This window comes from Dermochelys coriacea, chromosome 11, assembly GCF_009764565.3.
Source record: "Dermochelys coriacea isolate rDerCor1 chromosome 11, rDerCor1.pri.v4, whole genome shotgun sequence".
Lineage (NCBI taxonomy): Eukaryota > Metazoa > Chordata > Testudines > Dermochelyidae > Dermochelys > Dermochelys coriacea.
Genome location: NC_050078.2, coordinates 6,336,606 through 6,355,206, shown reverse-complemented (window position 1 = coordinate 6,355,206; position 18,601 = coordinate 6,336,606). Strand labels below are relative to the sequence as shown.

The window sequence follows — 18,601 nt, the reverse complement described above, 5'->3', positions numbered from 1 at the left end:
TAGACAGACAGGCCTCCAAAAGTCACTCTAAGTCTGTTCAGCCACAGCACTACCAGGAAGCTCCAGCCCAGTCCTCATCACCTCTGCAGGCTCCAGCATAGGAGCTTGTGAGGAGGTCCTCAGAAGGTAGCCTTCCAGCTTTTTTCCACACTTCCTGCACTAGGGGAATCCTTCACAAGATCGGTCTCTCTTTCTTTTAGGTGCCCTTTATGCCATGTGAGGAGAACAGGCCATACACAAGTTGGGCCTAGTATAGACTTGAATTGCTGGGTGTTAAATGGAATTTGTTCCGATAAAAGCATGAAGGTCGTTCTTTGTTTTTAAGATAAAAGTTACCAGGGAAGTTATAAACGTGTACCTTGATGAGGTTCCACAGCTACTTCTCAGATTTCCTTCCTCGGTGTGTGGGCTATGAGAGAACGGATGAGCGAGTGTATGTTGCCGAGGAGGCTGTCATTATTTTTAAGAAAAGGCTTAACCCTGTAGCGTTGAAGCTAAGACTGGGCTCCCATGACTATCACCCCAGATAGGAGGTGGATCATAGCTTCCCCTGAAAGCCAGCCCCCCACCCGCATCTTATTTGTGTATTTTTGAGAGAACAGATGCCATGTGACTGCAGGCACGGAATTTCCAGACAATGGTCATCCCTGAGTAGGACTTCCCAATTATGAGTCCCAGGCCTGAGGTCACTAAGAAAGGGATAGATAAGAAGACAGCAAATATCATATTGCCTCTATATAAATCTATGGTACACCCACATCTTGAAGATGTGGTTGCCCCATGTCAAAAAGATATATTGGAATTGGAAAAGGTTCATAAAAGGGCAACAAAAATGATTAGGGGTATGGAACAACTGCTGTATGAGGAGAGATTAAGAAGACAGAGTTTTCATCTTGGAAAAGAGATGACTAAGGGGGGATTTGATAGAGGTTTATAAAATCATGACCAGTTTGGAGAAAGTAAATAAGAAAGTGTTATTTACTCCTTCTCATAACACAAGAATTAGAGGTCACCAAATGAAATTAACAGGCAACAGATTCAAAACAAACAAAAGGAAGTATTTTTTCACACAAAGCACAGTCAACCTGTGGAACTCCTTGCCAGAGGATGTTGTGAAGGCCAAGACTATAACAGGGTTCAAAAAAGAATTAGGTAAGTTATGGAGGATAGGTCCATCGATAGCTATTAGTCAGGATAGACTGGGCTGGTCTCCTAGCCTCTGTTTGCCAGAAGCTGGGAATGGGTGATAGGGGATGGATCACTTGATGATTACTTCTTCTATTCATTCCCTCTGGGGCATCTGGAATTGGCCACTGTTGGAAGACAGGATACTGGGCTAGATGGACCTTTGGTCTGACCCAGTATAGCCATTCTTATAGGAGGCAATTTTTTCAGGTGCTGGGCTTAAAACTTTAGAATAACTCATTCCAAAAACTAAAGACCTTCACAAATCTCATCTCCTTTTGCTCCAAGCACAAGGCACATTTCTGCCTTCTGTAACAAATACAGAGCAACATGTATAGTTAAATAAATAAAGATACCCCTCCAAATTAAGACCTTCAACTGGATATACCTCTCCCACTCACTCCCCAGAAAGATAAGGGCAAGAAACTATACGATAGATGTTTAGTCACACTGCTTAATGCACTACTGGAAGGCACTTAGATACTATGGTGATGAGCCTGATATAAGAAATGATATAGAATAAAACAGGGATTCTCAAACTGGGTGTTGTGACCCCTCAGGGGGTCACAAGGTTATTACATGGGGTGGAAGGGGTGTCGCGAGCTGTCAGCCTCCACCCCAAACCCTCCTTTGCCTCAATCATGTATAATGGTGATAAATATATAACAAAGTGTTTTTAATTTATGGGGGGGGGGAAGCACAGTCAGAGGTTTGCTATGTAAAAGGGGTCACCAGTACAAATGTTTGAGAACCACTGGAATAGAAGAATAAAATTGTGCTTGATTTGATCACAATATTGTTTCATTCTTTGTTTGGTGAAGTTAGCACTAAGGGTAAAATTACTATAAATTTAATTTTAATATTTACTTACTTAAGCTTTTATTATTCCCCTTCCCCCTCCCTCAAAAAAAAGTACACAGAACTGGTTTAATGTTTCAAATTTCCACAGGGGTCCAGAACTATGAGGAATAAGGTAAATTAGCAGAGATACCAGAGATTCCACCCTTTCCCTTTCCCCAAATTAAAACCTCTCTCACAGCTTCTCAAGGACTTTTACCTGGCATAATGATGGAGTGGGGATAAGGATTTTTCCCTAGCTGATTTGCTCCATGTTACAGAGGGATTCTACAGAAGAATTCAGAGTAGCAGCCGTGTTAGTCTGTATTCGCAAAAATAAAAGGAGTACTTGTGGCACCTTAGAGACTAACAAATTTATTAGAGCATAAGCGAAGTGAGCTGTAGCTCACGAAAGCTTATGCTCTAATAAATTTGTTAGTCTCTAAGGTGCCACAAGTACTCCTTTTCTTTTTACAGAAGAATTGGCACAGAATCCAGATTTTTCAAGTCCTGGACCACAAAGGCTGTGTGTCCTCATTTGCCCCACGCAACAGAAAGCCCAGTGTTGATCTCACATGAATTCGAGTCAGGCAACAGAATTACTCCAGTAAAACTGTCAGATCAGCTTCAGCTCTGAAACTGAATTTATCCCAAATGAGATCTGGATTCCGTTTCCCTGCTTGGAGCCCTGGCCTGGTGCTGTAGGACTTTCCTAAATTAGCAACTCTATATCAGAGCTCTAGTAACTCCTTTGATTCATAGGTCCATGATTCAAGGCATGATCCAAAACCGATTGAAATCAATGGAAGTGTTGTCATTGATTGCCATGGACTTCAGCTCAAGCCTACAGTCAATTGGGGGGGCGGGGGAAGTGACCATAAGTGGGTTCCACTATATTTACAAAGGAAAGTGTGGTCACAGATTCCCAAAGCAAGTCATTACCTCACCCATCTTGTGTCTCCAATCTCTTTTCTTACACCAGCTTTTATTGGTGAGAGATCTGACCTGAAGAAGAGCTCTATGTGGTTCCAAAGCTTGCCTCTCTCACCAACAGAAGTTGGTCCAAGAAAAGATATTACCTCACCCACCTTGTCTCTCTAATATCCTGGAACTGATATAGCATACAACAAAGGAAGTCATGGAAGCCTAATTGCTGGAGTCATTGAAAACTAGATTGGCAAAGCACAATGGGAAATATACCACAGGGATCAATCTCTCACTGATTAGATTGGAGAAAGCAAAGCCCTGTAGATCTATTTCTAAATTTCCTCCACAGTAAATTAACGAATCATCTTTGCTTAGGGAAAAAAAAAAGTATTGTCTATTCAAAGAAAGTCCTTTTCTCATAATACCCCAAACCTTACAGCATCATATATCTTACCACTTATCTACAGGTTTCAGAGTAGCAGCCGTGTTAGTCTGTATTCGCAAAAAGAAAAGGAGTACTGGTGGCACCTTAGAGACTAACAAATTTATTAGAGCATAAGCTTTCGTGAGCTACAGCTCACTTCATCGGATGCATTTGGTGGAAAAAAAGGTTTTTTTCCACCAAATGCATCCGATGAAGTGAGCTGTAGCTCACGAAAGCTTATGCTCTAATAAATTTGTTAGTCTCTAAGGTGCCACCAGTACTCCTTTTCTTTTCACTTATCTACACTATCCTTTTATGTATAGTACTTATTGTGAAAGTCCAAGAAAATATTTAACCTAAATATACATACAAGAGAAACACAATGTGTTTTTCCATGTTTCCCCAAACTTACCGTAGGTGTCACTATCACAGAAAGCCACATCACAGACACATTCTTGGGAGAATACCAATTAGGGATTGGATACCAAGACAGTAGACTAGAGGTCTTATTGCCATTTTTCCAGGGATATTTCCAAAACTGACTAACATCGTTTGGAGCACAAGTTTAAGGGATTTTGACATGCAAATGCACTTGGCAACTCTGAAAGTCCCACCCCCCCGTGAAATTTCTTGGGAGGGGTCCCAATTTTGGGCCTGATTCTAAAAAACTGGTCCACTGAAATCAGTGAAATGAATTACTGCAGGATCAGAGCCTTTATCTGTGAAGGGAACATCAGGTGTCTGACAGTGACTTGTGTGGAGAGAGGCACCTTAGATATTGGCAGGGATGATACCAGTTTTCATAAGCAGAGTCCCTTTACTTATAGTCTGCCATTAGACACACAAGCTTACAGACTTACACACCAGAATAGGATAAAAGCAAGGCTCTCTTATCTCCCCCAGCCTTAGGCATTGAAATTTCCTTTAAATCTTTACTGGTCATTCTTACTGATACTGCCTGCAAAGAGAATAATTGATTTTAGACTTCTTTAAAGTCTTTTGTTGTCCTTTCATAATAATAAAGTGGGGGAATGGAAGCATGGAAACAAAACAGAAAAAAAAAAGGCTCATTTGTTGCCCCTCCCCCCTCTCCTTGCAAACCCTTCATGGGCTGTGGAGTTGCAAGATAATTCCAAATTGAAAATGCATTTCCACATTAGTTACTGTAATTAGCAGTGAAACACAAGGGAAGCGGGTGTGCATTGCATGGTAGATGCATACTCTACAAGTATTTTTTATCTATAATAAATAATTCATTTAAAAATAAAGTTTCTTCTAACTTTGATGATTTGTCACCAGAGTAACTGATTATTCAGCTTTTGAAATGTTGGAGAATTCAACAGAGTGGGCCATTAATAATAAATAAAAAGTAACATATATGGTGCTTTCCAACCATAGATCTCAAAGCTCTTTACAAAAGGAGGTTAGTATCATGATCCTCCTTTTATAGTTGGGGATACAGAGGCATGGGCGGGGGGGCGACATGATTTGCTCAAGGCCATTAAAATACTCTTTTTCCATACCCTGCTTAATCCTCCCCACTACCACCCTGCCCAGATCTTCCCTAGATTGAATTGTTATGCACATCATTACTTCTGCTTTGGAATATTCCTTTCAGCTGAGTTCCATCTGTGCTGAAGATATTTGTTTCCCCCACATCCTTTCAAACAAACAAACTCACTCACTCAAATGTATAGGTGCCTTTTCAGTAATCTAATGAAACAAACTTTTCCAAAAAAAAAAAAGACAACCCTTTTTGTGGAAAAAGTTTTACCCTGTTCTGAAGTGTTATTTATATTCATTTTAATATAGATCTAAAATGTGTGTGTTTGTAATGTATCTGACAAATGAGGCAGAAGACTGAAAAATAATCATCATACCTAGCTCTTCTATAATAACTTTCATCCATAAATCTCAGAACAATTAAACACGACGAATACCATTATCCCTATTTTATGGATGGGGAAACCAAGCCATAGACTGACGAAAATAGAACCAAAGAACAATTGCATATATGTATTATGCCTACGATTGATCCACAATCCCATGGATCTGAACAGGAGTTTCACACGGGCATTTGGAAAGCCAATGTATTTCATAGCTTACAGGTCGCTACATTCATTACAGCCCTTCCTCAGACAGTTTTGAGATCTCCGACAATTTTGGTTTCAATTCATAGATTCATAGATAATAAGGTCAGAAGGGACCATTTTGATCATCTAGTCTGACCTCCTGCACAGCACAAGCCACAGAATCTCACCCACCCACTCCTATGAAAAACATCACCCATGTCTGAGCTATTGAAGTCCTTAAATCATGGTTTAAAGACTTCAAGGAGCAGAGAAGCCTCCCTCAAGTCAACCATGCCCCATGCTACAGAGGAAGGCGAAAAACCTCCGGGGCCTCTCCAATCTGCCCTGGAGGAAAATTCCTTCCCGACCCCAAATATGGCAATCAGCTAAACCCTGAGCATAGGGGCAAGATTCACCAGCCAGATACTACAGAAAATTCTTTCCTGGGTAGCTCAGATCCCATCCATCTAATATCCCATCTCAGGGGATTTGGCCTATTTACCCTGAATATTTAAAGATCAATTACTTACCAAAATCCCATTATCCCATCATACCATCTCCTCCATAAACTTATCAAATAGAATCTTAAAACCAGATAGATCTTTTGCCCCCACTGCTTCCCTTGGAAGGCTATTCCAAAACTTCACTCCTCTGATGGTTAAAAACCTTCGTCTGATTTCAAGTCTGAACTTCCTGGTGGCCAGTTTATACCCATTTGTTCTTGTGTCCACATTGGTGCCGAGTTTAAATAATTCCTCTCCCTCTCCTGTATTTATCCCTCTGATATATTTATAGAGAGCAATCATATCTCCCCTCAACCTTCTTTTAGTTAGGCTAAACAAGCCAAGCTCCTTGAGTCTCCTTTCATAAGACAAGTTTTCCATTCCTCGGATCATCCTAGTAGCCCTTCTCTGTACCTGCTCCAGTTTGAATTCATCCTTTTTAAACATGGGAGACCAGAACTGCACACAGTATTCTAGGTGAGGTCTCACCAGTGCCTTGTATAACGGTACTAAAACCTCCTTATCCCTACTGGAAATGCCTCTCCTGATGCATCCCAAAACCGCATTAGCTTTTTTCACAGCCATATCACATTGGCAGCTCATAGTCATCCTATGATCAACCAATACTCCAAGGTCCTTCTCCTCTTCCATTACTTCTAATTGATGCGTCCCCAACTTATAACTAAAATTCTTGTTATTGATCCCTAAATGCATAACCTTACACTTCTCACTATTAAATTTTATCCTATTACTATTACTCCAGTTTACAAGGTCATCCAGATTCTCCTGTATAATATCCCGATCCTTCTCCGAATTTGCAATACCTCCCAGCTTTGTATCATCTGCAAACTTTATTAGCACACTCCCACTTTTTGTGCCAAGGTCAGTAATAAAAAGATTAAATAAGTTTGGTCCCAAAACCGATCCCTGAGGAACTCCACTGGTAACTTCCCTCCAACCTGACAGTTCGCCTTTCAGTAGGACCCATTGCAGTCTCCCCTTTAACCAATTCCTTATCCACCTTTTGATGTTCATATTGATCCCCATCTTCTCCAATTTAACTAATAATTCCCCATGTAGCACGGTATCAAATGCCTTACTGAAATCTAGGTAAATTAGATCCTGTGAGAGAGATTGGACTTAGTTTCATGCATATACGTGGCTTCAAAGGTAGCCAGGCATTTCAGAGTGGGATTGGAATTGAACGTTTTATGCACACACCTCAGAGATGATGGCTGGGGTATTCAATGTCCCTTGACCTCCTTCAGCACCACCCTGTCAAACGGCTGAACGTGGAATGGCACGTCTGTTCCAGGTAAGCCACACGTGGCCTGGCAAGTGCCCTGAGCACAAGACTTGCCGTTAGGCTCTTCTGAATTTTAATCCTAGCTCTGACAGTCCCTTTGTAGCCTTGGTAAGTCACTTAATCTATCTGCACCTTAGTTTTCCCACCTGTAAAACTGACCTGATAATACTGAGCCATATTACATCAACGAGTTTGAGAGGCACAGTGAATTATTTTACAATTTAAAAGAGCATGTAGGTAACTGTTAGAATATAGATATTCAGTCCTGCCTGTAAAGACCTATACTTAAAGAACTTAAGTGTATTTTTATCATGTAGCTAGTTATAGAGGTATAAAACAAAGAATCAAAATCACAGTCTGCCTGTGTATGGGCCGTCTCACTAGGATAGTCTGCAGCCTTGTTCTTAGGCTAAAGCCTTTGGCTAAGCAGTGGGGGCAGCCATAAGCTGGGAAGCATATGGTCACATCCTCACATCCCAAACCAATCACATTGAAATACAGTGGTATTGGGCTGTTGGGCACTATTAGGACAGGATCGTCTTCCTATCACCACTAGATAAAGAAACAGATCTTAAGATGGTTAAGGAAAATTTAGTTTGATAACATCCTGTCTGGCAAAAAAAAATCACTTATCAATGGTTGTGAAACTTCATTTCTGGATTGTTTTATCTTTATGGCCCCCAGTTTTCTATTGTTAATCTGTCTGATTCTCTAATTGTTTCTGTCCGCTGTATAATTAATGTTGCTAGATATAAGTTAATTAGGGGAGTGGGATACAATTGGTTAAAGAATTCTGTTACAATATGTTAGAACTGGTTAGTTAAATTTCAGTAAAATGACTGGATAAGGTATAGCTGAGAATATTACTATATAAACAGGAAGTGGGAAGGGAAATTGGAATCATGTTTGCTAAGGTGGGGGACGGGAACAGGGACATATGCAAGGCTCTGCAGCATCAAAGCTGGGAAGTGGGGTACGGGGTAAATGCTTGGCAGCATCAAAGCTAAAAATAAAACACTGAAAAAAAACCCAGAACTATCTGCATATAAAAATAAGCCCAACTGGTGTAAAGGGCTTCAAAATATGCTTACTTAAAAACTAACTCCAACAAGCATTGCATTGTCTGAACTTCAAACTTCTGGTCTTTTGCTGCTTGCTGTCTGTGTAACAAAAAACAGAAAAGGAAAGGAAAGCAAAAGCCCTCTAACAGTAACATTCAAGTACAGCCCTGGCCCCCAAGAGGTGTACAGACCATTTGCTCGTCCTACCTACATGACTGACCCATTTTAGGACCAATGAGACCTAGCTTGTCGAACCCGTTGGGTTGATAGATTCCAATTCTGCTGTTCTTGGAATATACAGGAGTCTTATAGTGTTTCCTACCTAGCGATTAGACAAATAATTGGCTCTACATGCCCCATGACCAAAAGGGAAGTGACTACCACGGTTTTTCCAGGAGAAAGACTCAAGAGTCATGCAGCTTTCTTGTATTTTACTTCAAGTGTCAGGTTTAAATCTACAATACAATCATAGATGTGCAACACTGCAAGGGACCTTAACAGGTCATTTGGCACCTTTTTGGTGCAATATATATGATGGATTAGATAAGAGATCCAATGCTCAACATACAGTAAATCTCAATTTAAAAAAGGTACAATCTTCAAAGCTCATACATTTTTATTAACAAAAATGAATGTTCTCTCAAAGCAAATTGTATGAATTTTGAATAAGTATTTCTGTACTGTACCCTACGAGGAATGGTGTACAATCTTTTTACAGACCTGTATAAAACATATACTTGTATATATTAAAGCTGATGGGAAAATTATTTTCCCCCCTCAAGAAAAAAAAGCCACTGAAGATTAGTTGTTGTTGTTTTCATTGGAAAGAGAAAGAAACATTGGGGTTTTTTTTCCAATGAAAACCTAGAAGCGTTGGGACAAAGACAGTCAAAAATTGTTGTGTCAAAAAATGTCCTAAGATTTGATCATCCCTAGTATTATTTTAGTTTTAGCTTTATACTGCCTGCTATATTGCCTTGCCTTCTATCTCTGACACCTTCCACATCTCTGCTTGTATGAGGCAAAAAACTTGTTGGCATATCTAATATTGTAACCCAACCAATGTAAGCAGCAGAAAGATGAACGGATGTCATTAAAACCAATGGATTATGATGAATCACTGTGCCAGGCAAACAGACAATTTTGTGATTGCTATTAATACAAAATTCAGCTTAAATGAGAACAAAAAGATATTTTCTACTGTATTATTTGATCCAATCTTTTTTGGTAGCACTGCTAAGAAGCAGTGCTATGTGAGAACTAGCAGAGAAGCATGACCCAGCAATTCTTATGACAGGTCAAGATCCAGGGAATTAATAGGGCCCAGACCTCACCAGTCTCAGCTCAACTGCACACTTTCTATTGCAAATGTGGCTGAAACTCCAGATGACTGCGCCCCAGCCTGCCATGCACTCATGGCTGGTTGGCAGCCTGCTAAGGCTTTGTTAGGGGAACTTCTGCTGCTAAGAACAGCAGTAATTGTGAGAGAAACTAAAATAAGATCTGCTAACACAACACACAAGTTTTGCTCTGCTTCCTTCATACACCCCCTGACCCCCAGTTCTTCACTCATCCCTCAACACATGTAACTCCATTGTGCAACCAAACAGTTCCACTGGAAAATGCTGATTGGACAGAATAGAAAGGTGCCATGGGAACATGGTGATTCTGTGAAAAGTTTCAGTGGAAGCCAGGCAGCCTGCCCGCGCAGGAAACAACTTCAATTTTCCTGAAACGGATTTTTTCCTGCAAATCTCATCTCAACAAATGTGAAGTTTTACTTTCTCCCGATCAGCCAGAAATGTCCACAAGAAGTAGGGTGACCAGATAGAAACTGTGAATAAACAGGACAGGGGGTGTGTGGGGGGAGAGGGGGTGGGACACAGGCACCTATATAAGAAAAAGGTCCCAAAAAACAGGACTGTCCCTTTAAAAACAGGACATCTGGTCACCCTAACAAGAAGGGATCTCCATTTTAGGTCAGGCTTGACAAAGCCCTGGCTGGGATGATTTAACTGGGACTTGGTCCTGCTTTGAGCAGGGGGTTGGACTAGATGACCTTCTGGGGTCCCTTCCAACCCTGATATTCTATGATTCTATGATTCTATGATTTTCCATGTAGCTCTACAAACCGTGATTGCAAGTCATCAAAAGGAAAATTGCACAGGGGATATGTACTGTCATCTCTCTCCTCCGTGCTGGCCCATCCCACCTCATTTGCCTTTATTGGTACTACTCGCAGAGTACTATACCACTCAACAAGAGCAATATGGCAGGTTTTGGCCCTTTGTTAGAAAGTGTGTCAGCCATGAAACCACAAACAAGCTATTTAGGAGACTCGCCTAAAAGCATTAATCCACTCACCTACTGTCGAACACAGCATGTCAGAGTCCTTCTCCTAACTCAGAGCATTCCTACTTTTGTTGGTTTGTGTCTTAGCCCTGAAAAACATTTTAAAATAAATAGTGTTTTGAGTTCACTGTTATATTTCTGTTTGCCCACACTTGCACTAATCATAAGGAGACTATCAGGGGATCAATCAATAAAAAAAGATTCCAGTTTAATACAGAAATTTCCATACATATTAAATGTTCTTTCCCTTCTTTCACTAGCTAAGTACAGGCATCATGATCTGACTTTATTATCATATTCAGTCTAAATTTTCTATGTATATTTATAACCTGCAGTCCTGGAGAAAGCAGATATACAAACCTGAACCTTACAAGTTCTTTTTTTTTATTTTAATTTTTTTTTTATATCCAGTTGTATAAGCTATAAATCTTCCACCAAGGATTGACTGTTTGTCAAGAGCAGCAACTCTTAGGAGCAAAGTTTGAAACAAAAAATCATCTCTGGGTTTTAAAGTCTGAAAGTCTACCTCTTTGTACTAGTTTTTTTTTTAAAACGATACCCAATTGGAGTTAAGATCAGAAGAGAAAGGCAAAAAAAAAAAGTGTTTCTTCTGACAAACCTAAAGTCAGTGTATTTTTTTCTTGCCATAGACTAATTCTTCGCACCCCCGCCCCCAAATAAAAATAAGTCACAAGTTGTATTTGTTAATAGTTCATAGCTATTTTGCAGGCTGCTCCAGTTTAAATGCAAATCATTTTTTGTAAACATTCATATTTAATGAAGAATATAAAAAAGCCCCTTGACTCTTCCACAAACCCCCAGCCTACACCCCTCCCACAATCCAAATGCACGCTGGAATAACAAGAGTTAATTTCCTTAAATCATAAATAACTAAAGCACTTTATCAAATGACACCTCCATATGTTAGCAAGATCCTTATTTCAAGCTGGAGAGTTTCCAACTCTCTTGTAATATTCATTTTAAGCCCTAGCTCACATAAATAATCACACAATAATCTTACCTTAAAAATAAATAAATATTAATTACATTCACACACACACACACTTCTGGCCCTTACAGTTACAGAGATAACCCTGAAATTGTGGATGCCGTACACCACAAAGCTGGTGTTTTGTTTGTTTGTTTTTTAAATCCAGTCTCATGAAATCCCGTGGCCTGATTATTTTTGAACATTTGAGGTTGGCAGTGCAGCTGCTATTAAATACAAATGCTTTCTACCAATGCAGTATTTTAAATAATATAGACGTGAAATAGAACCTTGTGCCCTTAAAAATTATTGGCTTAGCAAAACTGCTAATCAGCACAAAGTTGGGAAGAGAAAGCTCTGAGCAGACCTTCATTTACGGAACCGAACAAGCCTGAAGCTTCAAGGCAGCATTGAGTACTCAATAAAGGCTTCTTTGTTATGCTGTAGGAAGTTTTATGAGCTTTCTATTATCAGGACATTGAAATTTGAGCTTACAGCTGCCTAGATATTAAATTGGGAAGTGAACTGATCGAGTCCAGCCTCCCATATCACAGCAGAAGACTGGAGAGATTGACGGGGTCACCACTGAACACCACGAAAGGTGGCAGTTCAATTACCTGCTTATGTACCTTCACTTGATTTTCTTCTTTTAATGCATTTTTAACTGCTACAAAGATCTTTTCTTGATTTTAGGACATTACTTACTGAGGTACAGGAATGAATTTACATCTGTACAGAAGAGCCAGCACAAGACTTATGGGGCACTTATGTCCCCCTTAAGATCTCAAAACGGGGCTAGGTGAGACTTAAGGGATGCATAGGCTGGTGGTGGACCCTCTGCATGGGGCTGAATTTCAACCATTCATGCATAGATTCCCTCACCCATTCTGCTAACTGATCTAGACTTGTCATCCTCAATCAGGCATGTTGAGAGATTTGGGGCTCCAGTACATCATGTTCACTGGGGCTCCTCTCCTTTCCATTTCAGTGGCTACACAGATGGTTTGAGGGTCCCCTGAGCTTACAGACCTAGTACAATTGTCCCCTTTCATCTTTTTTTAATTCTAGAAGATTCAAATCTTTAAATGAGTACTATTTCCTAAAGGTCCAACTCTATAGGACACAGCACACGGGGATTTATCAAGAGGGAAGACGGCAAGGAATTCAACCTGATTGTAGTGTAAAATACTGAATGGCAAAAATATGCTTTTAGCAAGAGTCATTTAATCATACATTAATTCAGATTCACTTAAAACCAATTGAAGTGAGGAATGGCAGAGGCTGAAATGTCACGTCAGTGCTATTTTTGGAGAAAGTGAATGTAGTAACCAGATTGATTAAAAAAAGGATTGGTCAGTATGTAAATAAATGGAGTTGAAGGAATAAATTGTCTCTTAAATATGTACTGTGAGATTTCCCTAGGGCAGGAAGAGAATGTCAAGAACACAGTTGCCCTAGCTGGGATTTTTTGCTATTGCTGGGAAAGCCTCAGGAGAGTTTTAAATTCACCTATGGTAAGTTCATGGGCCTGATCCTAAAGTCTTAATTCACTTTTTGCACAGTCCCAACTCAAAGGGCTTTGATAAACTGGAAAGGGATCTGATAAGAACCATGAGGTTTTCTATAGGATTCGAAAACATGCCTCATAGGGACTGGTAAGCTAAATAGACAGAAGGAGCTCACTCTAAGAGAAGGTTAAGGGATGACTTGAATACAGGCTAAGTACCTATATGGAGAACAAATACTTGATAATGGACTCTTCAAATGTGGCAGAGAAAGGTCTAAAAGGGATACTAATTGAGGCTCCGGAGCGGCACGTGGCTCTTGAATGTGGTTCCTGCAGCTCTTTGCAGCACACGATGTTGAAACACTGATTTAAATTATTAACATAACAAAAGCAACCCAATTGGGTATTAAACAATTCTAATTGATAAAATACTTAGCCAGTCATTTTGCTGTGAGACTATAGACACACTAAATATTTCCCATCATATGGTTTACATATGAATCTATAGTAAATGAAACATTGAATTCACCCTTCTGAGGCTTGTGGATCTTTTGTGTGATGCTGATTTGGCTCCTGAACCCTGGAGGTGTGAGCATCACTGGTCTATCATGCAATGGCTGGAAGTTGAAGCTGAACAAATTCAGTCTGGAAATAGAGGTGTACATTTCCCAGCGGTGAGCATAATTAACCATTGGAACAATTTACCAAGGGTCATGGTGGAGTCTGCACCACTGACAATATTTAAATCAAGATTGGATGTTTTTTCTGAAACATGCACCTCATGAATGATTTTGGGGAAGTTCTCTGGCTGGTGGCACGCAGGAGGTCAGTCTAGGGGCACGTCTAGCTACAGAATTACTTTGGTATATCTATGTCACTCAGGGGTGAATCCAGTGATGAGCTGCCAAAATCTTAACAACCGATTCCCTATAAAAAGTTCTGATTTAAGGGATGTGCCCCAGCATGTACTTTTTGTACCAACAGTGTTACCATACATCTGTATTTTTAAAATTTAAAAATTCCTCCCGGCCGGCGATTTAAGAACCAAAAAGCCTGACCTGTCTGGGAAAATACGGATGTATGTTAACCCTGCCTAAAGTTCTTTTTGAAAAAGATGGGCCTGAACTAGAAATGAGCTCCATTTCACATGTGTGGGTCCCCACCACTCCCTGGGGGTGTGCTAGGGTGACCAGGGGTCCTGATTTTATAGGGACAGTCGCGATTTTGGGGTCTTTTTCTTATATAGACTCCTATTACCCCCCACCCATCCTGATTTTTCACACTTGCTGTCTGGTCACCCTGGCGTGCGCACATGTGTGGGTCCCAGCTGCTCCCTGCCCCGCTCATTGAAGCAGGTGTGCAGGGTTACTGCCCTGGGAACTGCAGGGCACCAGTGGACATGGGACCAGCTGCAGACAGGGACGTGGGGCAGGGCTAGCTGGAGACAAGGGGGTCAGGGCTGGCTGCGGGCAGGGCAGGGGGTGTGGAGCTGGCTGGAGACAGGCGAGTGCGGAGTTGGCTGGAGGCAAGGGAGTGAGGGGCTGGCTGGAGACAGGGCAGGGGCTGACTGGAGGTAGGGGCTGGCTGTTGGCAGGGCAGGGGGTATGGAGCTGGCTGGAGACAGGCGGGTGCGGAGTTGGCTGGAGGCAAGGGAGTGAGGGGCTGGCTGGAGACAGGGCAGGGGCTGACTGGAGGTAGGGGCTGGCTGCGGGCAGGGCCGGGGGTGCGGGGGTGGCTGGAGACGGGCTGGCTGCGGGCAGGGGGTGACTGGAGGTAGGGCCGGGGTGTGGGGCTGGCTGCAGGCAGGGGGTGCCTGGAGGCATGGGGTGTGGGGGTGGCTGCAGGCAGGGCAGGGGGTGCAGGGATGGCTGGCTGCAGGCAGGGGGTGCGGGGGGTGGCTAGAGGCAGGGGCTGGCTGCGGGCAGGGGGTGCAGGGGTGGCTGGAGGCAGGGCAGGGAATGTGGCAGGGGCTGGCTGCAGGCGGGGGGGCTGGAGGCAGAGGGTGCAGGGGGGGGCTGGAGGCAGGGCAGGGAGTGCAGGGCTGGCTGGTTGCAGGCAGGGGCTGGCTGTGAGCAGGAGGTGCAGGGGGTGGCTGGAGGCAGGGGCTGGCTGTGGGCAGGGGTGCAGGGGGTGGCTGGAGGCAGGGCAGGGGGTGAGGGGGTAGCAGGGGGTGCGTGCAGCAGGGCAGGGGCTGGCCGCGGGCAGGGTGGTGGGTGCTCACAGGGAGAGCGGCTCGGAGCAGCCTGAGCAGCAGGACGCAGCCGGGGACCCACCAGGCAGCAGCGGGAGCCCCAGGGCCAGGGGAGCAGCAGCAGCACCAGGGCTCGTGGCCGTGGCCAGGCTGCAGCCCAGGTGGCTCCTGCAGCGCCCCCGGCGGCCGGAGGAGGAATTACATCACTTCCCGGCCGGAGCCCAGCAAAGCCTCAGCGCCCCCTGCAGGGAAGTGGGTTAACAACCGGTTCTAAAACTGCTTCAAAATTTAACAACTGGTTCACGCGAACCGGCTCCAGCTCACCCCTGGGTGAATCCACACCGCCGCGTGACCTAGTTCTACTGACCTCAGCAGTGGTCTGGACAGCGCTGTCAGCAGGAGGGTTTCTCCCACTGACATAGCTACCATCTCTCATGGAGGGGGAATAACTATGCCAATGGGAGAGCTCTCTTCCTCTCAGCATAGAGAGTGCCTTCATTAAAAGCGCTACAGCAGCATTGGTGCAGCTGCACTAATGCAGCATTATAAATGTAGACCTGCCCTAGATGGTCATAATGGTCCCTTCTGGCTTTGGAGTTTCTGAATCAAACTCCCATTGGTTTCAGCGATTCCAATGGCAATTTTGCCCAAGACACAAACTGACTTTTTACTCTGTCCAACACATTTCTCAGAACTATCTGTCTGGAAAACTGGACCAAAAAACTCCTGCAATTCCCACTACCGCTTTTGTTCCTGGTCCCAGTAGAAAGTGCCATATGGCCAGCTCTTGCTCCTTTTTTTGGTCACACCAGTGCAAGTCAGGAGTCACTCCACTGAGGACAAGGGAGTTACATCTGAGAAGATGCGATATAAGATCAGAATCAGGATGTTTGATTGTAAGAATTTCTGGCTGAAAATTTTCATTTAAAACTTGACCAAAAATGGTTAAATGAGAATTTTTGCAAAAGACAGTTCCTCGTTGAAAGTTCAGGTTTCCATTTTCACTACTAAAAAAAAAATTGATATTTTTATTGAAACTTTTCAAACAAAACCTTATCAATGTTTTGTTTTTTCTCTAATGGAAAAAAATCCCAACTAGTTCTAATTGTAACTTTATGGAGAAGTGCTTGTCTTTGTCTAGCATGCTTGTGGGTATTATAAAACGTGATCAAGAACTTTTGCTACTTGTCTGCAGAGGTGACTGCACTCCAGGAGCCAGATCCTCAGCTGATGGAAATTCACCTTTGATATCAATTGGCTACTCTAAATAAAAGTAATTCTATTCATGTCAAAAGGTACTGTGCTGATTAATACCAGCTGAGAATCTGGGCCTGGTTTTCACTCATAGCAGAGGAGTGAATAATTCACAATGAATATCCAGTTATTTCTTTGCTTCAATTATTAACTAGTTCACAATCAGTCCCTAGTTAGTGGCAACGGTCAGTGAGTTACATGGTATTGTTTTGTACCATCATAGGATTTTAAAATTGCATTCAGCCAATTTCCACACATCGTAAGACTAGAAGGGACCTTGAGAGGTCATCTAGTCCAGTCCACTGCACTCATGGCAGGATTAAGTATTATCTAGACCATCCTGGACCTTGTGACCTTCAAATTTGCTTTGCATACACTTTCATGTTAATTAAAATGTGACTGCTCCAATGTTAGAGAGTGAAATTTTGCCATTGCAGGAGGCCAGCACAATGCTTATTACCATTTAAGTCTTATTTATGCCCGCTTTTGCTTACAGAACAGAAGGACAGACATGGTCCCTGCCTGAAAGATTTTACGGTGAGATCCTGCCCTATTTGAAAGCACATCTGATGCATAGGTTTGTGCAGTGGTGTGAGTATGGGGTATGTCAGTTCCACCCAGAAGAAACAGAAAGTGTCTCCTAGGCAAACATTTAAAAATTGAAGTGAATACATGAAGCATGCCTGTATTGTTATTCCAGCTGTGATATACAATAAAATATTCCTAAAACTTACCGTAGTAGGTGGGAGGGGACGGGGGGAGGGGAGGGAGGAAAAAAAACAGTATATCTACAATGTTGCTTTTATTGTCTTCCCTTTAGTGAAAAGACATAGTACATTGGCACAGAACCAAGGCCAGAACCATACAAACTCACCCTGTTTGACATCCTTGGGGGGTTTTGTTGTTGAAGAAAGGTGAAACAGGTCCAGGGAAATGGCTGCAAGGCAGCCTGTAGCTATTCTAATGTTGGCTTCTTTCCACAGAAAGCTGAAGACTATTACATAAGGCAAATATGGGCAGCTGACATACTGAAGTTGAGGATAAAGAGATGTACATGAATTTTAAAAAAGAAACTTATCTGAAGCATTTCCTTAGTATTCTTCTGGGTGTACCGTCTGCTACTGCTCATTTCGCCTCCTGTAACAAATCTTACAGAAACAAATTGGTACATCTGTCTTGTAGCACGTGGTTTTCTGCTTTTCTTTGTGTCCTGAATACAGGCATCATTCTTTTTCCATCTCCTTGCAAAGAGCCTCTCTCAGGTGCTGTTGCCTGACAGTCTACCCCTCTATAGAGAACTGCTTTCTAGCTGCAGTGTCTGAAGCATCTGTACATGCCTCTGCCATGGGCCAAGTTCAGAAGTGATGTGTAAGCTACACTCAATGTGTTTCCATTAGACTTGCTGAGAACTAAGAACTTGCTCTACCAATGATGTCTGGATGCTAACAGCAATGTAACATATAGGCCGAGAAACTAAAAAGGTGGTGCAAGTTCCAGGCACCTACTTTACACAGAGCAAGTGTAAACAGGCCCGAGGTGGTCTAATGGGGTGTGCTGGAGTCCAAGTATCAGAGGCCTGAAGTCATATCATTTGTGAATCTAGTTCCCATGCAGCTAGGGCAGGACAGTTCCTGTCCAGATAGTATCATTGTAAGAGGTTCAGAGTAGCAGCCGTGTTAGTGTGTATTCGCAAAAAAGAAAAAGGAGTACTTGTGGCACCTTAGAGACTAACAAATTTATTTGAGCATAAGCTTTCGTGAGCTACAGCATCCGATGAAGTGAGCTGTAGCTCACGAAAGCTTATGCTCTAATAAATTTGTTAGTCTCTAAGGTGCCACAAGTACTCCTTTTCTTTTTAGTAAAATATATCTGTTGCATAAAAAGTTGCAAGCTTGCTAACACAATGCTGTGCCTCAACAACAGCTGCAACAATTCTGCTGCCACAAAGTAGTCTCTAATTTCAGTATCTCCTGGCAGAGGTACAGATTGTTTTT

The 18,601-nt window shown here is 42.4% G+C and overlaps 1 long non-coding RNA gene across 2 annotated transcripts in view; it reads right to left on the bottom strand.

Moving 5' to 3' along the window:
• The window catches only part of LOC119863364, a 165,937-nt gene that overhangs the window by 99,595 nt on the left and 47,741 nt on the right, over positions 1–18,601 (bottom strand). For both annotated transcript variants that reach the window (XR_005295582.2, XR_005295583.2), the window contains exons 2-3: positions 17,482–17,635; positions 10,680–10,756 (exon numbers count right to left, since the gene is read on the bottom strand). This is a non-coding gene — a long non-coding RNA (uncharacterized LOC119863364). The remainder of the gene's footprint in view (positions 1–10,679; positions 10,757–17,481; positions 17,636–18,601) is intronic.